This window comes from Gymnogyps californianus, chromosome 7 (assembly GCF_018139145.2).
Source record: "Gymnogyps californianus isolate 813 chromosome 7, ASM1813914v2, whole genome shotgun sequence".
Taxonomy (NCBI): domain Eukaryota; kingdom Metazoa; phylum Chordata; class Aves; order Accipitriformes; family Cathartidae; genus Gymnogyps; species Gymnogyps californianus.
This window is the reverse complement of record NC_059477.1, coordinates 35326514-35354034: the sequence shown is the minus strand read 5'-3', so window position 1 is coordinate 35354034 and position 27521 is coordinate 35326514. Positions and strand designations below refer to the sequence as shown.

Below are 27521 nucleotides of genomic sequence, written 5' to 3'. Positions count from 1 at the left end.
ATTTCATGTGCAATGCATTTAGTATGCTATTTTCCCCATTTTAAGGATGTTTTCTGTTGCAGAGGTATTAATGCAGCATGTATGAGCATACCAAAATCAGAGTTAATCTTGCAGTACAGATAACTACAACATTGAAACCACTGTGTTACAACTTATATGAAAGGCAGTATAACATTTGTCTGAGGTCTCGGGTGCTCCTTAGTCATTGAGCTTGTGTCCCACCTAATCTAGCAAAATCCTGCTTTGATGTCACTGAACTTGATATAATTATCATTGTAATTATTATTTTTTCCCATCTGCAAGTTTAGACATCGGTTAAGACTGTGAAGTGCTTTGGGATCTCATTGATTTTTAACAACAACAGAATCAAACCCTAATTACACTGGCTGCACTGTCTGTCTCAAATCAGTTTTGTGATTTGGTTTCTGTGACTGGAATTAATATCACTGACCACTGGTAACACAGGGTTTGTATTTTGCATACATGAAATTTTTATGCAAATCCCTCAAAGCAGGTAAAGACCAACAGGAGAACTACAGGAGTATGTTTTTACATAAAAAGGAATCAGATTTATTTCCTACCTCACAGGTACGCTTTCACTTTCTTTGAACTTCAAGTACACTTGTACTGTCTTTTGAGCTCATGATAAAGCCTTCCTTCCTGTATATCTACTCTATTATTAATTCTTCTCCTTATGATATAACAGAGCATTTCTACAACATATAATCCTCTATTTAAGTAATTTCTTCTCAACCTAAAGCTGAATGAACACAACTTCCATTTTGTTGGAAAGATTCTTTCAAATTTTTTCGAAATCAGAACATGTCAGAACCAGAATTGATCAGAAGTGATGCTGTCTATTCAAGTCAGAAGCAATTATCAGTAGACTCAAAAGATAACAGTATCTGCAGAACGAAGGCAGCTGATAACGAGCCTGAAATTACATTTAAAAGGTGTACTTCATGCACTGTTTTGATATGCTAGAAGATGCAGTGAATACACATACTAGCTTTGTAACAACACCTGGTAATGTAAAATTTCTCATCTCTAGAATTCTTGTTATTTTGGTTTCACTCCTTGAAAATCAACCTATAACCTTGAATGAACGGACCAATACAGAAGTCTGCATAATACAAATACTTCTCAAAACCTATAGATTGAATAAAACAGAATTCAGGCCTAATAAAAGCTAGTCTGTTCTGTCTGTTTTTAGTTATATCTATTTAGTTCTGTATGGAAATAGAAGTTGCATGAATCTTGAGGTATGCTGTAAAACTGTGTAAGGAGAATTGGCAAGTTACTTGGGAAGAAAATGTGGAGGAGAATAGTTCACTGCTCCAAATCTGGAGCTTCTGTTTCCTTGATCCAGCCATAGGGTCTGTAACAGGAGTGTTTTAGTCTTTAGTTTTGGCATGTCACTCAATTGTTCCCACTTACCAGTATGGAGTGTCCTCAGATCTCAAAATGGATTCCTTTCTGATAAAATGGCATTAATACATGCTCTCCAGGAGTGGAGCTGTGGTTCCAACTCCTGAATGACACTCACAGGAACACTGGACCAAAATAACTCCCTGAAACGCCTATGCTGTGGATGTTGGCTTCTCAGCACATTTTACTCTACAGAAGTGTAGACATTGACTGTCACCCTTCAGCTCTTCTTGTCTGAATAAATGGGCGTTGCAGACGATTGCTGTTGATACCTTGTGATTATTTTAACAACGAAAAGTTCATGCTCCAGAACTCTCTTGCCTATGTGCAAATCCTACTAAATATTGTGCAATACAATTTTAACTTTTCAGTCTTCCTTTGGTCACCCAAAATAAGTATTCATGGCAGTGAACAAATTAAATGACACCTATTTGATGCATGATCAAATAATAGTTCCATCTTTAAATCTGAATCTTTAATGTATTTCTGTGCAAACTGGAATTATTTTTTCCTTGTCTCAGGTAAGACTGCTATTGTCCAATAACTACACCTCATTTGCTATGTATATGTGATTTTATTTCTTTACCTTGCCTCAATCTAATAGTCTTTTGGAGTAGACTATACTTATGATGTTTTATAAATGGTAAAAAACCCCCTTATTTATAAAACCAATTTTGGTAGTGCTTGTATAAGAAAAATTTCTGACTTCACTTTCACCATCCTTCCCTTTTGAGATACAAAAATCTTTTTCCTGGACTCTGAACAAGAGATGGAGGAATGTTTGGTTTATTCTATTACTTTAGTACTAATGGACACACGATCACCAGTTTGATAATTAAGCTTCTGTTTTAACATAGGAACGTGTATTAAGGTACACTATTTTTAAGTATTTATAGTTAAAGATTTGCATGGAAGGCAGTACATTTTGGAATTCATTCTCAGATTAAGAAACAGAGTAAATAAGCGTGTGTACTCCAAGATAATACTGTGCTATTAATGATGCCTAGTTCCTACTGGCATTTCCATGCTAGCCTTTAATCTCAGCATGGATCTGCTATAGGAAAGAGATGATCAAGTTTGGAAACCAGGGGAGTTACATATTTGAGAGGGTGTTTGTATAGTAATTTAGTGGAAAGAATTGCTTTCTCTCCTTGTCTTTGTCTGACTTAGTGTAGGAGCCACAACTATATATACATCTATGAATATGAATGTCTCAAATGAGACATGCATGTAAGAAATACAGTTTGAGTAAGAATGATTGTGTTTTAACTCATTTCAAGGCAGGTCAGTTGAGCTATAGTTGGCTCTAATTAACATTCTTAGAAGCTGTCTGTGCTTTGATTAGAATGGCAATCAAAAACCTGAGGCTTCATTTACTTGTCTTCAGAATAATTTAATGGAAGAAAAAAAATCAGCCTCGTTCTGACAAGGAACAGTCTTTCCAGTCCTCAACAAGTACCCACACCCACCAAAACTGTACTTGGGGTGTTGAAGTGAAACAATCACACTATCCAGAGTCAGGTATTATATAATGTATGTAGTTTAACTTAATAAGCATAGTTATCAATTCTGTTCTAAATGGGGTAAAAAGAAATAAAATAGTATTAATTTTTATTTTTAATGACTAATATGCCTGAGAAATATAAAATCATATTGGCATTCTACATTTTCTGTTTTGAAACATTTGTATAAATCAGTCCCCAGAAAAGCAGGGAATGTAGTTGGATTGGTAACAATCTGGGAAGAAGAAAATGTTGTTGTGGGTACCCTTCCATAGTTCTGCTGTCATTCACTTGTTCTGAAGGTACTGTCCTTTTGAGTGAGAAATATTAAAAAAAAAAAAAATTCCAATGAGTTTAAGGAAGTTGATCAGAAAGGAAGAACTATAGTTTAGAAAGCATGGACACAATCTTCTACCAAAATTTTAGAAGGAAGATCTTTATGGGCAATTCATAGATTTGGAGGGTAGTTTGCTTGCTTAATTGAAATGGAAATTATTAATAGCTATCTAACCTCAAAAACAAACAAAAAGCAAAAAAAACCCACCCACCACCAAACCCCACAAAAAACCATACAGAACACAAAAAACCAATGCCCCCAACTGCAGAAACCTCAAACAGAAAACACAGTCAAACATTTTTTTTAATGTAATACCTGGTACACAGCAAGGTGTATAGAAAAAGCAGATGCAATTACTATAGCAAATCTTAAAGGACTAACTGTGCACTTGTTTGTGTGTTGTTCATGTTTTTGTCAGTGAGTTACTTAATGCAAGAGCTGCAAGACCAGGCTACTGAAGTGGAAGGAATCAATGTTATCCTTGCAAGTGTTTTTCTAATATGGCCTAAATGAATTCTGAGAATACAGTGGGAAAGTTCTTACAAAAAAATTAATAGGATCGTGTGAGCTGTGATTTAATAATACATTGCTAAACCAACATGTCTTTATTTGTCTTTTGCAGTTCTGTGGTAGGATTCATTCGCCTGGAGTCATAAAGGGCTTATGTGTATTATGTATCTTATTATTGTGTATTAAAATTGTACAATACATGCATTTTATTCATAATACTAATCTGGAGAGGTGGTGCTTTATATTCAGTATCCTCTATAAATATGTACTGCATACATAAGTGTTTGTGCAAGAACATTAACAAATTTGTACTTACCCGATTGCTAACTGTTGCATGACAGATGTGTAGCACTTGGAATATTTAACCTGAAGTGTTTTACTGTCATTTTCGTGCATGAATGTGTAAATATTTTTTCCAGATATAAGTGGACACTTCATCGTGATTGTAGTATGAATTGATATTAGTTTTTAAATGTAGTAGAAAGGGGTTGATTCAGCACAATCATGAAGTATGTACATACTGAAATTGTATGAAAGACTGTTATCTGTGGTCTATGAATACCGTTGCTCTGTTTTGAATGGCCCTGTTCCAAGTATTCCAAACATCTATGGGTGTTTAAATCAAAGCATCATAATGAAATGAAGACTGATATGCTTAAGTTGAATTTTCGGAGTTAAAGTGGGGTGGAAATGTGGATTTCTGTTTAATGAAATAAATTGGTTCCTGTTGAATGACAGCAGAAGGCTCCTCTTCTAATTTGTTGCAAATAACCTATAACATTTTCTAAACATGGAATTGATTATAAAAGAAGCAGATTGGCATTTGACTTTGAAATGCATAGTCCATCAAACTATCAAATGAATATTAAGTAAAATGAAGCTTCATATTTTGAAAATGCTTCTGTATGCAAAAATCAGAATTATACAGCCATGACTTAAAATGAAATGAGCGATTTCTGTTGAATGCAGGTATGCAAAAGATGTGGTGAACTATCACTAGCAAAATTCAGTGACAATGTTATACATAATGCACCTGATCTACTAGAAAAATCTAATTTAAGTTTGAGAAAGGCAGGAAAAAAGTTCCTAAATCTGCTCATAAAAGTGATTTCTGAATGTGTTTATACTCTGAAATGTATAAAATGGTTATTACTTATCAGTAACATGAATAATATTAATTCATATTAGAGAGGTTTTTATTTCATAATTAAAAAAAGACAACGCATTGCAATTTTAAATGCCAAGTTCTGATTTTACGTATGCAACACTTCTTTTGGATAGCACAAAACAAGAAAAGCTGATATGAAAAGTATGAGGTAAGATTCCTCTTCCTGAGAAGTTTCTTCAAATATCTCTGAATAGATCAGAAGTGGATTAAATCTAGGGGAAATAATTATAATTGATTCAACCTTTCAGGCTGATTTTGCCGTTTCTTCATGTGACTGTGATCCTTATTGTTCAATGATAGTGAATCCACTAATCTATATCTAAGTGAGCTGCAAGAAGAGACCATTGACCCAATGCTCCTTGCACCATGTCCTCTAGGTTGTAGCTTCTTCAAGGGGCTAGGAACCCTGGCAAATCGCTTAAACTGATGATCCCTGCAAAAGCAGGAAGATCTGGACTGACAGGCATTTCTCCCCTAATTTAGAAGTCCTCAGAAACTTAAGCTTTGCTTTGAAGAAATTATATTGGAAACTTTCTCTTACACCCCATGTAAGACTGGTTCATCAGAATTTTTGTTGGCAGCCCTGCAGGTTTCTTGTTTGGAACAACAGGTCATCCTTGGCACTAGCCTAGTTACACAGTTTGTCTTGCGTATATTGACAATTTTAAGATGATGCTTCAGTACAGGATACTATTGTGCTAGTTTGAAATGTTTTCTTCAGTTTTTCCTTCTTTTTGTAGCAGTAATTTATTGCCACAAAATGTTGGTATAAGTTGCTTTCAAAAAGGAAGACCTGGGTATTCTATATATGTATATTAAAAATTAACAACAAAATGCTGTTTCCAATGACAGTGAAGTCAATGAACTAGAGAATTCCTAAGCACCTTACAGAAAATTCATGCTCAGTAAATACTAGTTTGTGTAGTATTATTCTCTAAATAGAACTCAATGGGTGTTCAGTAAATGCTGTAGCTGAGGTGATAAGCGATAAGACTCAAGAAAATAAATGTGCAAACAAATGGTGTGCATTTTTGAGGAAGACAGTTGCATCATTAAGAATAAAACAGATTTTTTGACCAGGATTTTTGGAAAAAAGCAGCATTCTACTTGGTGTTTCTCAGAAAAAAAATTATATTGAGTAGTGTGAAGGGGATTTTTTTTTTTGCTTAAATTTATATGCTTTTACAGGTAGTTTACATTAACAACCAATCTAGTAAGTAATTTAAAAAAAAAAAAAAAACCTAAGGAAAAGAAGCCTAAAGCAAAAATTGAGTAAAGGCAAAGATTTTTTCTTAAAGCAAGTTTTGAAAAGAAATGCTACTGTACCAAACATATTATTCTGAACTTCAACAACACAGATTGGTATGGAAAAACCTGAATTCAAGAGCTAGCTCATGACTGGCAGTGGGACAAACTTCATGGGAAGAAGTAAAAATTTGTGGTGAAGTTAGTAGTTGACCTTGTGCTATGCTGTGCCAAGTAGGATTGCGTACTGAAACACAAGCAATGCAGAGGCTTTTGCAGGCAAAAACAATGACTAAAATAGGTGCCCAAGTGGCATCTAGCCATGGAGATCCAGAGGAAAAAGGGAGCTAATCATTATTGGATTAGAGTTTCTTAATGTAGTCTATGGATTACTGCAGCTGTAAATATTCTTTGTGAAAGAGCCATGCTGCCAGGGTCTTGGTGATGAATAGCTGCCCTTGGAGCTCTCCTCCAGGGAGTATTTAGAAACTGTGAAGGTAGAAATAGCATAAATAGAGCACACTCCCTTTTCAATAACTTATCCTGGCTTCACATACTGAGTTTTTTATTGTTTTGTTTTTTCAGTAGGGAAAATCTAGAAGAGTCCAAATAACCTTCAGCCTTGCAGTATCCTATATTCACAGCTTCTCTTTGACTCAAGTCTCATGGAGGGTTTGAAGAAGGGTGCTACTGGGTCAAGGAATGTATCATAGTTTTGGTGGCTCCATCACCAGAGATAATCTGAGAACAACATGGCATTTTCATTTTTTGCTTTCCTCTCCCAAAACTGTAACTTTTGAGAAACGTTTATATTCAGAATTAAGTGCCAGAGTTGAGAAGTTTCTAGATTGTTTTAATGAAGTGTATTGGGTAATACCATGCACTTAGGAATTGCCTAGATTCCTATGGACTCCTGGATAATCTCTAGGTATATCTCAGGAAGATAGCAGTAGACATTACTTGAATTTTAAGTAATCTTCATTTGCTCAAAGCAGTAATGTTAGTAACTTTTTAGTGTTAGTGACAGCAGATAGCTGAAGATTTATCTTTCTCTGCAGAAACTGTTGTACACAAAAATCAAAATTTGTTTTAAGTAACATGGAGATCAATAAAAGAATATATCAGCGGCATATTTATATTTTTATTATCAACATAACTACATTTCTTTAAACATTACTGGAAACATAACTCACAGACAAGGGAAATATGAAATGGTTTTGTACTTACCACATGATACAAGTGATTTATGGAATTAATATCAGTTAAGTTCTCAGGTCATTGGTGGCTTTAAAAAGCAAAACTAAGTGCTAGAACTATTCTAAACTTTTCGTATGTAGAGATTAGGATATTATTCTGCCTTGCTCTTGATAAAAGCCTTGCTGTAGTTCTACCAGTTTTCTGGTTTTTGTGTCTCTAAGTTCAGAATTTTGGTGTTCTCAGTTGCAGTATGACTTTTTTTGCAAATGTGGACCACGTATTGACTGTAATTCCTGTAGCAAGAACATGCTATAGCATGATTTATAGAGGCATACTATCAGGAATTTTGACAGTCTGGATGGGACTGCAGGCCACTGTCACCAGGCTGGCAGTTAGCAATTTAAACCTCTACCTACATAAGGACTTACTACCCGCATAGCAGTTGCGCGAAGGAAAAAAGTACCAACTGATTGCAACTGGTCAACAAAGTAATGATTTTTTTAAAACATGAAACTATTTCAGAAATGGCAATTGCTATCCTTTTTTCCTTTTAATGAAATGTTCAATTAAAACTCAGAAAGGTCCATGATAAATAGATAACTTCATTAAAGAGATATACATTACAAGGGAGATCAAGGTTCAAGTCTTCATTCTCAGCAGAGTAGGACTTTCTTTCTGCATAAATGTAGTCTAAGCTGGATAGTCTGGGAAGAGTACTTTCTAGTGTATTTCCTCTGGTCAGTCTCTAATATTTTTTCTGGAATTATGCTAAAACTGTCTATATCTCTTTTCCTAAGTCAGAATGAAAACATGTCAAGCTCAACATTTTTTTTGTGTGAAATAGAATTCTTGGTTTCTGGCCAACCCTCTGCTGATATATGTGGCAATCACTTAATATTTATTTTCTGCAGTGTTGTGGTTTAACCCCAGCTGGCAACTAAGCACCACACAGCTGCTCGCTCACTCCCTGCGCCCGCCCCCCCCCCCCCCCCCCCCCCCGTTGTGGGATGGGGGAGAGAATTGGAAGAGTAAAAGTGAGAAGACTTGTGGCTTGAGATAAAGACAGTTTAATAGGTAAAGCAAAAGCCGTGCACACAAGCGAAGCAAAACAGGGAATTCATTCACTGCTTCCCATCGGCAGGCAGGTGTTCAGCCATCTCCAGGAAAGCAGGGCTCCATCACGCGTAACGGTTACTTGGGAAGACCAATGCCATCACTCTGAATGTCCCCCACCTCCCTCTTCTTCCCCCAGCTTTACATGCTGAGCGTGACGTCCTATGGTCTGGAATATCCCTTTGGTCAGTTGGGGTCAGCTGTCCCGGCTGTGTCCCCTCCCAACTTCTTGTGCACCCCCAGCCTCCTTGCTGGTGGGGTGGGGTGAGAAGCAGAAAAGGCCTTGACTCTGTGTAAGCGCTGCTCAGCAATAAGGAAAACATCCCTGTATTATCAACACTGTTTCCAGCACAAATCCAAAACAGAGCCCCATACTAGCTACTATGAAGAAAATTAACTCTACCCCAGCCAAAACCAGCACATGCAGTAAGTCCTGATCCAGAGAAGCCATTAAGGATGTGTGTAATATTAACTGAGTAGTCCCATTGATTTAAATGGGGCAATCTTAAAGTGTAGGCATTTAACTACTGCTTGTACTGAGACTGGTTCAGGGAATCTAACCACATACCAGCAGGTGTTCATGAATCTGCTGTGTGAGCAGTAATTAGTGCCTTCTCAACTGATATGTCATGAAATGATGGAAAAACCCCAAATCTATTCCAATGTGGATTTCAGTATTTCTGAAACTTCCTTAGTGTCTGTAGTAACATCTCTTGTCTTAACACCACCCTGTTCCATGGAGGACTTTGAAATCTGGTTGCAAGATTGTGTTGCAATGGGAATGCATGTATGGCCAAAAAGTTGCATTGTGTTGCCTTTGTTGTGCCTCTGTAATTTAACTGATGTGTTGCAGCCTGTCAGCTGATCTTCTAACTCTCAAGTTCTTATTTTTCTTCCCTTGTACAATTGGTTCATGACACGTATGTGGTTTAAATGCTTATTCCCTTTCCAAAGCATCTAATGCCTCTTTTGCTACCCTGTCCTTTAAGTTTGGTGCCTGTAGTGGTTTTTCTCTTGTACATGCTTTGCTGGCTTATCATACTCCTATTTTTGTTTGCTAGCATAAATATAAATAAAGATCTGACTGTATTTTCCATTTTAGATACATTTTAAAACTTTGTATCTTTAGCACAGAAATTTTGTGTGCACTGAAATTTGATAATAAGGATTGCCTATGAGAATAAAAATATTCTAAAAATTCAAACAACCCAAAGCTTCAAACTACTACAATCTGTCCTGAATTTTCAAAATAGAAATACATCAGCTTCTGAAAGTCTAAACTGAGGTTCCTTCAGATTATGAATTTTTCAAAGGGGAGTGATCAGCATGTTCTGGAAAACAGTACCTTTCTCTGAGAATCTGAAAGCACTGAAACTACTAGTAGAATAAAGTATCACCCATGGAAACATGAGTGGCAGAATTTTATTAGCTAATCTGCCTCTTAAATCGATTGCTGTAGCATTTTTGTTGCTATTTATTGCACCTTTTTGTCATATAACTTTCTGAATATATATGATCTTGTCATGGTTTAACCCCAGCCAGTGACTAAGCACCATGCAGCCGCTCCCCCCTCCCCCCCCCGCCCCCAATAGGATGGGAAGGAAGATCGGGGAAAAAAAAAGTAAAACTTGTGGGTTGAGATAAGAGCAGTTTAATAACTAAAGTAAATTAAAATATCATACTAACTAGTAATATTAAAAACATAATAATAGTGATGAAAAGGAATATAGCAAAAAAAAAAAAACAAGAGAGAAATAAAACCCAAGAAAAGACAAGTGATGCACAATGCAATTGCTCACCACCCGCTGACCGATGCCCGAGCAGCGATCTGCCCCTCCCGGCCAACTCCCCCCAGTTTATATACTGGGCATGGTGTTCTATGGTATGGAATATCCCTTTGGCTAGTTGGGGTCAGCTGTCCTGGCTGTGCTCCCTCCCAGCTTCTTGCACACCTGCTCGCTGGCAGAGCCCAGGAAACTGAGAAGTCCTTAACTTGGGATAAGTGCTACTTAGCAACAACTAAAACATCAGTGTGTTATCAACAGTATTCTCACACTAAATCCAAAACATACCATACCAGCTACTAAGAAGAAAATTATCCCAGCTGAAACTAGGGCAGATCTTTGAAAGGGAATGGCACATTACAGTCAATATTGCACTTCAAGCTTGGAATCATAGAATGGTTTGGGTTGGAAGGGACCTTAGAGATCATCTAGTTCCAACCCCCATGTCATGGGCAGGGACACCAAGATTATTTAACCAGTCTAGCTTACCTAGTAGAAAGTGACTTTTATGTTTGACATCTGTAAGAAATTAAGTAACTAATAATGATCAGGCTGGCAAATAGGTATTGGGACTTGAAAATATATATATACACACAAATATATACATGCATAATATATACATACATATACATATTTTAAATGCATGCAACTATCACTAAATACTAAACTGAATATGATTATTTGTCTTTTGATGAAAATAATTATAATAGTTGTAGCGTTAACAAGATATGTGCCTTTGTCAGTTTTATTTATTGCTGCAGAACTCATTAAAATGAGATTTCCAGCCTGACTAGGATGTTCCATTCTGATAAAATACTTAGAGAAAAAAATAGCTAAACTACTCTAATGATATGCTGTGTTCTGCTATCCATCTTCCTGTTTGGTTCCCTGGGTTGCAAACATTTTAGGCCAATGACTATCATTATCTGCTTTTACAATGCCTGAAACAATACAGCGCGGTTCTCAGAAAGAATTATAGGTAAAATAATACTTTATAACTCAAAACTATGACTCTCTTTGTGAGTCTGTCATTTCAAACTTGCATCTAATTGTTTTTCATCTGCATTTATGTTTTGACATTAGGACTAGTATCAGTATTTCTGCTGTGAGGGTCAAAATCAGAGTCCTCCTCCTGAAATCATTGAAGAGCAGCAGATTAAATTAAAAATGAGGCTTTCCCAGTACACATTACAGGTTTTGCTTTTGTCTTGGAGTAATTTATAAAACCTACTATTTGGGACCTAATGTTAATTAGGCTCCTTGCTTGCTCGGTCTTTTCCAGCACACCTGCCCTAGCCTTCCTCTAAGCCATGGTCAGTTTGGGCAGGCAAGGTGCCTGTTCCCTTCCTCCCACCAGCACCACCCTGTGTGCAGCAGGCAGGTCTCCTTGGTTAAGAACAGGACCCTGCTTGAAAAAAAAAAAAAAGAAAAGAAAGGAGAGACTCCTTTCTCTTGGGAATGACCAGGACTGACCTTCAGCCCTGGTTGATTCCTTGAGGAGATTCAGGAGAGCAAAGTTACTGACATCCACACAGTTGATTCCTGGTAAGAGATGTGAGCAGTTATGAGCTGCTGCTACCCCTGAGACACTGAGCTAATCTAGCAAGTGCACCGTCTTCTTCTCTGCCTCCCAAAGCAGGCCATATTTTTATCAAGTATATGGACAGTCCTTCTGACTGAGTGCCCTCAGAAGAGAGAAAAGAAACAGGTATTTCCTTCCCTCTTGGAGCTGAGCCAGCTATCAGTGTGAAGGTGTGTGAGCAATAGCAGGGAAGGTTCACTCCAATTGCTATATTTTATTTTTTTACTTTCCCTTTGAGGATCTTGTGGCACTCTATAACCCTCTAAAATTTAACATGACATTCCCTGAGGTAATATCTGTGCCCCCACATGTAACTTATCTGTTATGCTGTGGAATTTAGGTACGTCTCAGCTGCCTTTAAGGTAGTTAGATCTGATTGCGGCTTCAGGAGGTGAAACTTAATAAAGGTTTATATACCCTGTTTTCAACAATCTAAGGTGTAGACTTACCTAGGACATCCTCTCAGCTGGTCAGTGGTGCTGGAGGTGCAGGAGTTTGCTGCTCTGGGGCAGAGAGGTGAGAGTTAGGCTGTTACTGGAAAGGAAGAAAATGGCAATAGAGAGGGGATGGATGGGGAGAACTGGAAATTCAGATTTACAGCTCTTATATGACAAGCTTTCAGATGTGCACTGAGCTTCTCCATGGCACCCCATGTCCCCGGGAGGGAGGAGCACCCTTCAGCCCAGTGCTCTGGCACAGAGAGAGTGGGCAGCTGTGCTGTGCTCATTTTGCTGCCCTCAGCAATCCACATTCCCAGGCATCTGCCCACTTTGTGAACAGAGGCAACTTTGAATGTAATTTAAAAACAGAAACAAAAAAAACCCCAATAACAAAAAACCAATGGATCACATAAAGCCTACATTTCAAAATTTAAGTTTTTTAGGTGTTCTGAGTAAATCAAAAGGTATTATCAAGGTGTTCTTTAGTGGAGAAACCTTTAGTTCATACTTGTATGTAATATTTTGCAAACATGAGCACCAAAAAACCCCCAAACCCAAACCCCTTCTCAGATGAGAGTAGCAGTAATTAGTGTTGTTGCTCTTGTAGCCTGACAGTAGCATACTGGCTGTTTTATTTGCTCTGTAATATGTAATGAGTATTCCATTTGGATTATAAAGCAACATGATGAATGAATTGGGCTGTATCGATTGAATTTCTGTACCAGTCAGTAATCATTTTGTTTCTCAAGCTTTTATGCCCTCACAGTGGGAATTAAAAAATGGTTTAATTAGAATGTGGGGAACTATCCCCTTCAGTCAGCATCTGCTAACAATAAAAGCCTTAAAGCAGTAAGGCCCAATGACTTGTTAAAGGAAGTGGGAAGTCATGAAAGATGGTGGTGTTTGTTTCTTCATCACACTCTGAAAAATAATCATAATCTGGTTTACTTTTTTTTTTTTAGTTTTTCCTCATGTAATTATAGTATCATCTATTTAAACAACCTACTATTTTTCAATAATTGGCCATTTTTTTGAAGACTTCTAATTAAATTGTCAGTATTTCATTTAAACAAAAATATTAGGATCATCTAGTAATAGAGAATTAAGGAAATTAGTTCAAAACTAAAAATCTTTTATGAGTAATCTCCATGACCAGCCTGTATCTAATGTTCCTGTTTCTTCTACAAGTTAAAAAAACCCAAACCAAAACACAGCTGAATCCTTTAGAAGTTAATGGGATGACCATAGCGATATGTCCTTTCTAGTACTTTTTCTTACCATTGGCTTTTCCATAGAGCTGTTGACTAACAAAACCATGTTTCTATTGAACTTAATTCCAACAGAGAGCGTTCATTATGAGACTGAAATAATTTGATGGTTTTAGTTTTGTATGGTCTGGTGATTTTGTGTCCTAGCAAACAGGAAATGCCTTCTACTGTGTATGCTAATGACATGCGCATGGAGGGACACTGGATTTGCCCTATGCACGATCATCTATCTCTGCAGCACCTGCAATTCAAATTCAAGGGAGATTCAAAGCTTTTATTTTGGAATCAGCATATTTTAAAATACATTAACTTGGAGCTGATGAAAATATCAGCAGTGAAATTTAGTCTGCCATGGGAGATCTCACCTTCCGTAGCATCATGGGTCTTTTGAAGACCTTTTGTTAGAGGTGAAAGTCACCCTAACAGAGAAAGAGCTGTGAAATATAGCAGCTGAATTTTTGGTGTCAAAACTCACCTAGTGACAAAAATGAGTAGCAGGTTGTTCACTTTCCTCTGTAATAGAATTCAGAAATAGCTATTTAATACCCCTATTCTGCTTTTGTTGAAATGACATTGGCTTTCTGTGCTTTGAGTTCATTCTGGTCTGTGATAGTACTGGTGATTTTTCTTTTTAAAAAACCCCAACACAAAGCCCTCACAAAAAAACCCACTCTCAAATTGGATTGGAAGTGATTTCACAAAAACCAATAAATTCAGAAGTATACGAATGAAATATGGTTTTCTCTAGGTTATAAGCTAGCTGAGGACAATAGGTGGGAATTAAGACTCAATGCAGAGCACAAGGGGAACAGAAGTTCAGCCGGTGGCAGCCAGAGGTTATTTTGTGTTGTGCATTTTGGGGCCACCTCCTGCAGCTCCTGCTCCCAGGAGCTCTCAGCACTGTCGCCACTGCAGCAAAGCTAACGAGGCAGGGCTGCAGCTTGGGGTACAAGGAAAGAAAACCAGCAGGGTTTTAAGAAAGATTGAATCAAGAAGATTAGGTCTGTTTTACTCCAGGATGATACTTGTTCAGCATCAATTCTGGATGCTGGGGGGATGGTTGGAAAAGAGAAAAGAGGGACACGTGCTCAAGTAATGAAATTTAAGATGAAGCAATAGTGATTTTCGGTAGACTTTGTTGAACACCCTGGGACTGGGATGCAGGGATGGCAGAGTATGTTACCTAGCAACTGCTGGAAGGTGATTAACTCTTTGGTACCCATCCTTTCTGCCTCTCCAATAAACTGAGTGTAGAAGCTGAATTTCTACAGAGAAAAGATTGGGAAAGTTTCTACTAGTTGCAGTGCAATGTTTTATAGAGGCTGTAATTAAAATGTTAGTAAATAAAAATAAAATAACCCTGAAACATTGTAGTTCCTATTTAAACTACTGTAACTATTTTAGGGTTTATGAGTAGGTTGTTTATAACCATGATTGATAGGTCTATCACCAGCTATAACACTCCAGCATTTCTGCAGTGTGAATTTCTGTAACATGTAACATGCATGTGACGTCGGTCATTTACTGTCCTTCTGCAAATGTGACTCTCTTGAAGATCAGAGATTTTTTTGCTACAAATAAAAAGCATAGAATACGTCAGCTCTATATTGTAGATCAGACTCCCAGCAGGAGTCAAGATTCTCCACTCAAGAACAATGGTTGCTGCTCCAGTTAAATCAGTTAAATCCAGTTAAATCAAAGTACCTAAACCAGCTGAGGATGTAACTGATAGTATGGCATTACTGGGTAACAGAACTGTTGTTGAGAAGAAAACTCCTTTTAGATGCTATCGTTTTAACAGGTTGCTAAGTAAGATTCTATGAAATGTGCGGAAAGATGGAGGGTGTTTAGAAGGCAGTAGAGAATAACAGATCAGACTCAATTACGAGTATTGTAAACCAAAATAAAGACAAGTTGATCTTAAATTACCACTAGTCTAGTTTTTGTTACCTAGTCTGCATAGCGATCAATATCTTTGTCAGGGTGCTTGTGGATATGTGAAATTTTTTAGATATTCCAATTGCCATGTGTTTTTTTAATTGCATAGAACGTATCTGCAAAGAGGCACCAGACAGAACAGTCCATCGATTCCCCTGTCAACAACGGGGGAAGGAATTCCACTGTCCGGTGGGTCGATAGGTATATATTCTTATATGTTTATGTATAAAGGTGAAATAAGAGAGTGTTGTACATAAATGAACATATAAAATTTTTTTCTAGTAGCATTCCTGCATTACTCTAACAGTATCAGCTGCAAATTTATGGCATAGAGTTGCAGGCAGTGTGTCTTAGTAGTCTGCTACTAGTAGGCAGTCATTAGAGCTGTTGGTTTGTGAGCCTCCATTCTTCTAACTGTTCTTATGAAAACTGAGATACAGAAAGTCAAATGATTTCTCTTGGGGTTTTTTTTGGCTTGCTTGCTTTTTTTTAAACTTGTTTAACCTCTTACAGTTTTCTCACATCTGCTAGGTGAGCAGGGATTTAATAATAGTAGATTTTATTATGCAAAAGCAAAGATTGGCTGAAAACAGGGATGAAAACTCCAAAGAATAACAAGAATATGATATGCTAATAGCTGCACAGACAACTTTAAATTACATCAACAGACTATAATGTTGTCACTGTCTATGTAGTTGAATATTGACTTTGATTTTGATTGTGTGAGCTAATATTTTGTAACACATTCTCATATGAGAAATGTAACTGAAATTCTAACTTCTGGCATGTCAAGTATTATTCATGTTTTAGGTGACAGTTTAGGAATCTCATACAAGAATATTTTTCCTTTTTTTCTTTTCTTTATTATTCATGATTCTGTTTGACCTGGCTGGCTCTGCACTGAAGCAGAGTAGAAGTATTCACCTGTTCTTTCAGGTAAGATGAAAAGGTTCTGAGAGTGAATAAGAGCAAAAAGAACTTTGTGTTCATCTTGTGTTTGCTGTAGCTGATGATGACAAGGAAATTGTGGGATGGTCATTGAGATAATTACTCCTGTTTTTCATTTTAATTTTGAACATAAATATAAAGCTTTGCAATATGTAATTTTCTATGCATTCTAGTATTAATAGGGAGCTATTTTCAAGAAATGTACGCCTGTGAAGGAATGGTCATAGTAGTTCTACAGGGGTTACCAAAACTCAAAACTGGAGCACTGCAGGAGCTGTAGAAGTCTAACCAGTTCACCTTCAGTTACATTGTGCAAGCCCTACAGAAACATAAGCCTAACAGTGTCGGCAATGTTTTTATCTGAAGCATGGCATAATAAGACATCTTGTCCAGATTTATGGCCATCTGTAATTCCAGTACTGGGAAAGGGACACATCTGAAAGGTGGAGCAGTTGGGGTGCTGGCCGTAACATGTCCACTTTCAAACCATATTTCTCCAAATGTGTTAATTCCTCTGAGCAATTTGACTGTGGAAAGAATAACCCTTTGAAGAGAACCACGGTGCCATCATAGGGTCCAGCAGAACTCCTTTAGGCTGAACTGGGGACTCGTCCTGCACTTTTGTGTACTCCACCTCCTACATCACTTCAACTCTAGTGCTGCAGTCCCAGTAGGGTATAGCCAACCTTTCCTATGATTTTTCCTCTGCAACTGAGAAAGGTATTGCAATTCCATTAGTTGCTGACATAGGCTTTTGTCACACTCTACTTATTATTTTTTCTGACTTCATGGAATGCATTTAATAAGTTTAAAATTGGACAGTTATTGTACATAGTTTTAGCAAACCTGAAGTTTGTCTTATTTCACATTTCCTACTTTGCATGGTGAGCTGTAGTGAGTCATGTCATAATCTTGAAGTGTCTTCTGCCTTTCTCTCTCACACAGAATGGACTGACAAGTCTGGATTTACACCTTCCAATTCCCAATTTTCCCTCAAAACTCGAAGATGTCCAAGGTGAAAAGAAAGCAGAGAGTCTTGTAAGATGATACATGTCACTCTGGCTGCTTCATTTCTGTTCTTCCAAGTCTTTTGCTTGAGGAATATCCTTTCTTTGATGTATTTTTAGATAGTACTTTCAGGTAGTGATTTTTTTAAATTATGAGGTGTCATAGCCTAGTAAAGCAAAACATTGTAATCCATTTCCTTTCCACCTTATTGACATGGGACTGGCATCTCCTTTGCACCATTCTTTTTTACTCACATGAGCATCTTGGGATGCTTTCCACTGTTATTCCCCACTCTGTGAATAACCTAGAGTGACCAGAGACCTACTCCACCAGGCAGTCGTGCAAACACGACCATTCTTTGTTTTGAATACTTTCACTGTAGTGTGACTGCATTCAATAGCAAAATCCTTCTAGAAATAATTTCAACAGAGGAAGAAATAGTATGAACCCTGGAAAGAGAAAGCAAATCTCCATCTTCACATCCATCAGGACAGCATTTGTGTCACTGTGAATATAATCTTTCCAGTTCCTTTCTCTCATGTTTGGGAACTGTGTCTTTTTTACCACACGTAGAAATCTGTAGATTAATTTTTAGAACAATATGTATCTATAGATGAATTTTTGAAATTACTCAGTTATATTCAGAGACTATCTAAACGTCTGTTTATGCCATCCTTTCTCTTTTCAAGGCCTGTTCTCAGAAACAACTATTAAAATTGGAGATGATCTACCTAAAACTATCAGACGTTATAGGAGGGTCTCACAAATGGATTTTACTGAATACTTTCTAATTTTAAATTAAAAAGTGTGGGATTTTGAGATGAATTATTTCATAAAGATCTACTTATATTTACTGTCACAGTACAGATTTTTAAAAATAGTCAAACAAGGCTGAAGTCTTAAAACATTTCTCAAACATAAGTTTGAAAGGCATCAGTGGTTACTAAAGACAGTCATGGAGACAAATTTCTGTTTGTAGGTGATGTAGACAAACTTACTTGCCTCCAGCTGCATCATGCTTTTTTGTTTAAATACAGTAAAAGTTAGGTTTCGAAGATTTACTGATAAAGTGGAATCAGGATGTTCTTGATGTTTTTCCTTCTCTTTCTGCTGATTCAGAGAGTAATAAACAAGATACAGAAGGACAGAACAAAGCTGATATTAATTGCTCCTGTTTAGGATGGCTGCAAACAAATGCAGCTATCCAGGAACATCCTTCATTCCCTAAGTTGGAAATAATCAGGAAAGATATATCTACTAACCTGATCTTAAGCTGCTTCATCTTACAGTACAGACAATAGGACTTTAAAGACAAATTTTTAATTGCAAATCCTTGCATGAAGCAGCTATGTTCCAGGGTGGCAAAACCTGTATGTGTGTGATTTCTATGAATCAATCACCCTCATCCTGGTGGAAGACTGGAGGCTAATGGCGATCAAAAACAGAGAGAAAAAAAAAGTGTTGTATTTCTCACTCTATTTGCTCTGCATTGGGCTGTGTTTAGATAACATAGGAATTGCCAATGAAAGTGATCAGTACTTAGTTTTTGAGTTGTGACTTGTTGGCTTTTGGGATACTGTGATGCTTCCTTATGCTCCTGAAAGGCAAACGGTAGGAATTTCACACTTATCCTGTGCCTGGCAGCTGGGTGCAATGAGAGAGCAACACACACTGTTGCTGTTGGCTCTGCTCCAACTTCCTGGGCGTTCACCCTTTTGATCCTGCACTGAGACTAGTGCAGTAGGACCTTCCTTCTGAGAACCAGGGCAGCGGTCCTCAAACAAGGTAATCAATCAGATAAATACTCCTAATAGTTTGCCCAAAAAGGCATTTCAAATTTGAGGTCTTGCTTCCCAATTCAGTCCTGCTGGGTTCAAACCTTTATGTCCAGGGCCATACCTATGATCCCAAATCACACACCGGAAACGTACCAACTGACATTTATTTCACAGAGCTAATCAATAATATAGATAACTGGCACATAGGTAATGAGCAAAAGGGAAATATACGTTTTTTCCCTGTACAATAAGGCTTTGTTGAGTGGTTAATTTGAGGTAATCATAAATGTCCATGGATTTTAATAGTAACTTGTTCAGGTCAGACTAAAATGTTTGCCTTATATTTTATTTAATGTTTCCAATTTAATTAGAGGCATGCTTTGGAGTTGACCAGGAAAAGCATGGACAGATACGACAGAGCTATCTTTGTACATGCCTCTCTGATTGTGCTGTACACTGCTCTTCTACAGAAGCAGATCTCTCCAGATCATTTGTCTATGAATGTATAGAGTTGAACTGGTTTTTTTTTCTCCCTGTGGCTTTTCAGTATCTATTCTAGGCTTAGTGTTTTTGTTAATGTGAAATGTTCAAAATAAGATATAATTTTCACAACAGTAACGTAAGGAAAAATTTCCATTACCCACTGTGTGACATCAGGCTAAAGACTAGGTTTTCTCTCTGCCTCCTTACAATGTTCAGTTAAATGATAATTACTGATGATTCTGTCAACATCCTACCAAGTAACTGTTACATTTCAAAGGCACATCCCAATGTAGAATGTTAAATTGCAATAGGACAACAGCAAATGTTTGTCTGTGACTATTTGAAATGCTAAGCTACACAGATTTCTTTCCTTTCTGATTTTTCTCATTGTCCTTTCACAGACATTAACACAACTCAGGCTTAGAATATAACATGACATGAGGCAACAGCAATATAAAAGAGGTCTTTGAAGCTGTTTCTTTTTATCATGCTTTACCCTTAACGGGGTTTCTCTGGTCTAATTCCTTTGCAGTTCTAAAGAGAATTACATTTCAAGTTCCATAATTGCACCAGGGAATTAAAACCTTGTTTTAAAAAAAAATTGTTAAAGTATTCTGTCCAAGACTGATTTTATTATCAGCTAGTGTTGATGGTGATGTATCACAAGAAAATGTTTTGAGTCATATTAAAAAATCCTGCTTATTATGAATGTCCATGCAATGTACAAAAGGCATTAATTTAACTATTTTTGATACACGCTTTTTGACCTCACTGGAATGTACTTGAGGTTATATGCTAGCACAAACACCACAAACTTTGTAATCCTAATTTTTTTACTGAAACTCAATTATGACATTCATTGCTTATTATCTAAAATGTGATGTCTGTGATGCTGCTTTGTCTATGTATTTTTGTGGTATTTATGCACCTATTAATTGACATTTACTACTAGTTAGCTTTATAAGTACAGATGGATGGTATATTCACAGTTTTTATGAACTTTGTGCTGAATTCAGTGTGACTTTGCAATAATACATATTTCACTATGTTACCTGTTTTTTCCTAAACAATTGACCATGAAAACTTGCTTGTATCTGTGTGTGCTTTTTGGAGTTTTTAGGAGAAACTACTGAAATGGGCTTGTCTTATTTGGATTTTCAGAAGAGGGTATGGGGTACACAATTCCTCAGAATCCTTAGCTGATGCAATCTCCTTCTTTTGGTTGTCCTCACAAGAAGGCTTGGTGAGGCTCTGCTGTATTCAGTCAATTTACATATGCAGCTGCTTTACAGATGTTGTAGGTCTTCTTTATCTCTCCTGGAAGTATGCAAATAGTGTTGTATAGTTTTTTTATCATAACTGGAAAAACCTTGTGTAGGTCAATCCAAATATAAATTTCTTGAGAAAATGAAAAACCCTTCCTGCAGCTGAAGCATATGATATAGGGGAACTATATTTGAAGCTTTTTTCTTTTTTAAGGGGAGAGCTTTTTTATCTCCTGAGTAACAGTTGTGGAACTGAAATTTATTTATGGTGCTAAAAAAGTATGTGTTCATTCTTTGCTATTTTATCATATAAATGCTATCAGAAAACTTATTTTTGTTAAGGAGTGAAATAGAGATTATATTACAGCCTGTAGTATCAGTTTGGAAAACTCAGGCTGATCTCTGGCCAAAGAAAACCATGTCAAATTATTCTCCCCAATTTACAACCATGTTGTTTTCAACAAAAGAATATCCCGATATACTGCAGGTCATTTGGCTGCTACTCTAATTTAAAAATGCATCTAAAAGATCAGCATATTACCTGTCCTGTTTAACAATAAGGTCTGTGTTTGTTTTGAAAGGTGATACTTCAGTATTCTTTGAGAACACATTAATTTACATCTATACTAGAAAGTGCTAAGTTTATTTAAACAGTTGGTAAATGTAAACAGGTGGTAGTTTACTAATTAGAGTTACATTTCAATGAAAAAGAAATAAATATTGGAAAACTACAGATGGTCAAGCTATTTCAGATAGCTTGTTACTTAGTATTGTAACAGAGGTATGGAAAATTTTGTTTTGTTTAAATGAAAATTACTTATAGCTGCATGAACTATGGAAGGTTAAGAGTTGATGTCTTGGTACATAAGAAGTAAACTGCGTACCTTCAGCAGAAGTGTTTCCATTCATCAGCAGAAAATCCTACGTATTTTACTCAGCTTCAAGGGGAGAACTCTTATGGACATAATCTGAGTGGTAGATATTGTCAGAAATAGATGCTTTGTTTTAGGGATAATATGACAAAACCCCAAATTTTCTAGGTAACATCTTTTTTTTTTGCCTTTAAAAATAATTCTATTTCCACGTGCTGTGAGTGAGGAAGAATACTTCAATGCAAATAAAGAAACACACTGGTCTTTATTACCCTCTGGGTATCTAAATAGACACCAAGCTATACAGAAGTAGCAAACTGTATCAAATTCTTTTTAAATATTATACTGCAAAAAAAAAAAAAAAAAAGTTGCAATACTGTTAACAGAATTAATTGTAGAAATGCACAGCTGAATGCCATGTGAGCCTGCATTATTGTTCCAACACAGGGATACAGCAAATGACTTAGGTGAGTATTTTATGTCCTTAAATAGGACTGTTGAAGCCTGTGACATTCATTATTCGCAAGCTAAAAGCATGCATGAACTTAAATTTTTACATGAATTAGAGCTATATGGATCAGAATTTCTGATTCTATATAACACATTTGTTCCAGCATTCACTAAAGATGTTACTTCTAGAAAAAGTAATATAATAAAGTGGTGGTTATTCTCTATCTGTATGTATTTTAAGTGCAGTCTCTTAGTTTACACCAAGATTGTATATGCTGGTGTGTTTTGGCCTGCAGTGCATAGCCCCCATTGCATTACCGTTAGTTGCCAAGTCTGTAATTACAGCTTTTATGTGATCACAATTCATGTAATAACTGTGTTCATTTTGGGGAAGGACACTTAGATGCAGTTGCATACATCCTTACCTCCTTAAACCTACCTAGAATGATATATTTGCTAGAATCCCTCAAACAAATTGAAAATTTGATGGTTTCATACCAAAAGGGCTACATCTTGTCGCATCCTGTCTGTTACTGACCTACTTGTTCCTTTCTTCCTATATTATGAATATGTTATTCTAACCTCGTTTCCTCATTTCACTGTAAATGGCTAATTTCTGATTTATCTCCTAAGTTGCTGGTTCCCTCTTTGATCAATAAAAATTATTTGTAGAAGACCTGTGAGCCCACAATAGATTAGATTATTGGAGAAATCTCCATTTAGATTCTTGGAGAAATGACTGAAAACCAGCACAGCTTTGTACTGCTGTAGCACCTTTTCTAAGCATAGATGCAGGTACTGTGCCCAGCTTCCCTGCTCACACCAGGCAGCTTCATGGCTCTGAGGGAAACATCGGTTCCAGAACGGATTGTGCTGACGACAATTCAGTGCAATGACAGAATTGCCCTATTTGTGATTTGGATGTGAAGTTAGCTTACAGCCCTTTTAAAAATCAATTATATACAGTATATTTGAATAAAAGACTACAATCACAGGAGAAAAATCTGAATTGCTCATAAAGTTTTCTGTAGAACTCAATCAGGATTTTTTATTATCTTCCATGCGAATCTCTACAATTACAGTTTGGCTTTTTTCTTTGGAAGTATTAAGCTCTTGCCTGTACGAGGAACCCAGTGTTTGCAAGCACTGAGACTCTGAAATAGAGCATCTTATTTTATTTAACAGTGGGAAAAATCCATTGAGTAAGATTATTCTGAGAAACAGTGGATGGCACTGTTGGTTTGCAGCTATGAATCTGCAAAAATGAAGCAGGACAGGGCAACCTTAAACAAAAACAAAAACAAAAACCTCCAAACCACCCCCCCCCAAAACCACCCCCCCCCCCCCCAAAAAGCAAACCAAACTAAACCATAAAGCAGTATCTTCTTACAATGGATGGAGTAATTCTCAGACTGTGTGTCAGTGTACAGAAGTTCTCAGACAGATGAAGATAACACGTAAGACTCATAAATTCTTTAAACAAAAAAAAAGTACTAAATTGAGTCATTTCTGTCTGTTAGCTTGACATTGTGGTTTTGTCACAGGAGAAAAAAAGCCCAGCTGGCTGAGGTGGGAGTTAATGGTGGTAAATTAATTTGGCAAAAGCACTGGAAAAGCAATGCCTCCCTCACTTAAGGCAGGATTGTTAGTATTTGTGGGTTTTGAGGCTTACTACAGCAAGATCACACCTATGCAGAGGAGCAAAGGGAATATGTTCAGTCATTTGGAAACTACTTACAGATGTTGTCTAGAAAATAGGTTGTAGTTATCAAGTCTGGTTATTGGGCGGGGGGGGAGGTGGTGTGTGAAGAAGTGATGTGGGCTTGGAGTTTATGAAGAAATAGGCAGCCTGGGTTTTAAGACCCTAGTCAAAAGCACAATGAGACCTGTGAGATTCCTCTTATTGATTGTAGTGAGCTTTGCATCAAGAGATTAGATGCATTTGAATGTTTGGTTCTTTGTTTTTGAAGAGATCAAATGCATGTATGTTTTATCCAATTTTAATTTAAAATGCGTGGTACACATTTGACCAATGTGCCCTGAAGAAGTCAGATATGGGCATGGCCAGTCTCCTCATGAATGTGCAGTAATCAGTCCAAATCGTATGCACAAAAAAATCTAATATTGAGCAAAGAACTTGCTGTGTATCGGCTCAATGCCTTTATGCTTGGTTGTCAAACACTGAAATCTAATTTAATTCCTATCATGTAAATGTCATTTAAAGAGAGCGTGAATCTATTAAGGGGAAATATCACCAAAAGATGAATACGACTGTCATTATCACTAATCCTTTATTTCTGATAATAGTAACATCTCCAAAGAGAGAGAAAACTTATTTACAAAAGTTTTACTCAATTTTAAAGTTATGAATTTAATGTTACAACATTTCTACAATCCACCAAATATCTAAGCCCTTGAGAATCATATAGGTGCTTGGTAGCTAGCAAACATGCAGTGCTGTAAGTCTTTTATCCTTCTTTAGAAAGAAGATGCCTGTTGTAGTTTGTAACAGTGATGGTAACAGCCCATTTAAAATTATGAGAAACTATTGGTTGACTAATTCACCACAAAAATAAACCCAATGGCTTGAAAGAGAAGAAGTACCCTTGTGAATAATACCAAATAATTGAATTCAGCCTGGTATAAATAACACTACAGCATTTCTTGTAGAGAATGAAAGACAGGATATGAACTATGAAGTTATCATTCAGAAATGCTTTTTATAGTTTGTGTTTTTAAGATGATTAGCATCCAATCAGGTTCAATATTAATGAATTTGAAATTCAACCTTTTCCTAATTTTGTCAAAGAGAAAGACCCAGTGGATTTAATGAGGCAACCTGTTTACTTCTTGCCTAAATGAGCCATTTCAGTGAAGTGTGTGTATGTGTATGGCAGTTTTGCTCTTCAGTTCACTGTCCACCTTATTACTGACAATAGAGACCCAATGAATGCAAAGAGAAATGGCTTAACTCACTGTGAGTTCTTGATTTTTTTTAAACAAAAGCACTGAATGAATCCCACAACATGACAGATGGTGACTGTGCAGTACTCTGCAGTCAGCACATTGCATATGAGTGTAAAAGTTGCTGCTCTTCATCTGTTGCTCCATGTTGACTAGAGGTAGGAAACTTAAGATGTGAAGAGTAACAGGCAGGCACTGTATGTTACTTCGTTCTGTTCTCCTGAAAGCTTCTGGTCGTGATCGTATTTCTTCCTGTAATTAGATCTAGATAGTTCCACAGTAGTGGTGAAAAGACTGACTTAGCTAGTTATAGGTAAACAGTATTTTGATCAAGGGTAGCAGTGTTAACAATCAACCCATTGATAAGAGACTCCTTCCTCCTATATGCACATGCTTCTATGAAGGCTATACCTCAAAAGTTATAAAAACATTCATATAGATTGATAAATTCTTATTTTAAAAGGAATTAGGTAATCATCATTGGACAAAAGTTATTTTTTAAAAAGAAGTACTGGTGCATCATCTCTGTTTGCGTTCTCTTTTAAGATTGCACGTGGTTTAAGAAGGGGTCTGTCCTAAATTAACACCTTTTAACACCGAAGTAGTACATAATATTGATTCCATAGCTATTTAATCTGCATCCTGTAATCATCATGAAATACAGTTTTTATTTACCTAAACACATCCATAGTCTAATAATACATTGCATTTAGGAGATGGCAATGAAATTATACCACTCTCAGTGTTAATTTTCCGTATCTGAATTCCCTACAACATCTTTCTAGCATTTGTGCCAGCTCCAAAAATATCACACGCAACAGTCATCCTGGCTGCTTCTGGAGCATGTTTTTAATGCACTGTGGGGTGACAAGGGATGCTTATGCTTCACCTGCGAAGGGGACAGTGCCACTTTTGCATACTCAGACCATGAAGTGATCAGTTCAGCCTACTTTTGATCATTTGTATGGATCCTTATTGCTTGTATAAGACTAAGAATTACTGATCTGTTTTAACTAGTAAAACCTTACCTTTTCCAGCCTGGATGCAAGGGGAACAGACTTCTTTGTCTACACCAACATAATTCAGGATTAGGTGCTAGGGAGCATTATAACAGCCAAAGAAATCTTACGATGGTGTTTGTTTTTCTACTTGGTTAACTATAAGTAAATACCCACCTCAGGAAAAAAAAAAAAATTTGGACTTTCAGTGTTGTGTAGGAACTTTGGCTAATACCTTACCTTTGGTTTTCCTTTTTCTTTGTTTTCCTACTACATAAACCCAAGGTAGTTTCTAACTCACAAACTACGGACTCTTGTTATAAGAGTGACATGCCTTAGATTAGAATCCTTTGAGATGATGAATATGGTTGCCAATTAAAAGACTATGGGAGGAAATGAAACAATTTAGTCATGGAGGACGATAAGAAAAGTGCAGTGGTGCAATTCAAAGAAAGGAGAAAAAAAAAAGATAATGATGAAATAGCTAGCTGAAACTAGCTTCAAAATTTAAGAAGAATGCCGAGCCAATCCCTTTTTCTGCTCAAATTCCCAGAGAGGAAATTGAATGCAGCCCTCTGAAATGCTAGGGTAAATAGGTTGTGCTAATAGAAAAACCTCAACATGGATATCAGCCAGCAGTAAAGTAGAAAAATATGGTTTTGTGCCAAAAAATCAGGCTAGAGATATTAGGTAAAAATGCAACTTCAGTGTTGCACTTGTCCAGCTTGTAGATCCTGATACATCTTGTTTCTAAATATGCTTTTTTGCCACTAATTTACAAATATGCTATGAGTGGTACTGTTTGTTATTTAATTTTTTAAAAGCGTAATATCTTCAGGAATAGCTATGATGAAGGTAGAAAATCTAAAAAAAGTCTGGTTAGACTGAGAAGTGTCATTACACAACTTATTGATTCCAGATTATTGAATATGTATTACTATATACTACATATGTATGATTGCATAATATAGTCTGTCTGGGTAGATGAAGTATTTCCATTACCTGAGTGAAATCTTACTCCCAAGAAGGAGCCTGTTTAAAAGACTTGTTGTTGCACCAAACTGGTACTTGGTTAATATTCTGATCTAGTGGAAGGTGTCCCTGCCCACGGCTAGGAACTAGATGATCTTTAAGGTCCCTTCCAACCCAAACCATTCTATGATTCTGTGATTCTGGGTATCACTTTTAGGTGAATCCACAAAGTCCTCACTTCAGAGCTGATACAGATAAATAGGGCTTTCTG

At 36.8% G+C, this 27521-nt stretch overlaps 1 long non-coding RNA gene across 1 annotated transcript in view; it reads left to right on the top strand.

Annotated features, from left to right (window-relative positions):
* Window positions 1–4514, top strand: part of LOC127018633 (uncharacterized) — a 53960-nt gene extending 49446 nt beyond the window's left edge. The window contains exon 4 of the long non-coding RNA XR_007766797.1: window positions 3890–4514. This is a non-coding gene — a long non-coding RNA (uncharacterized LOC127018633). The remainder of the gene's footprint in view (window positions 1–3889) is intronic.
* Window positions 4515–27521: the final 23007 nt, after the last annotated feature.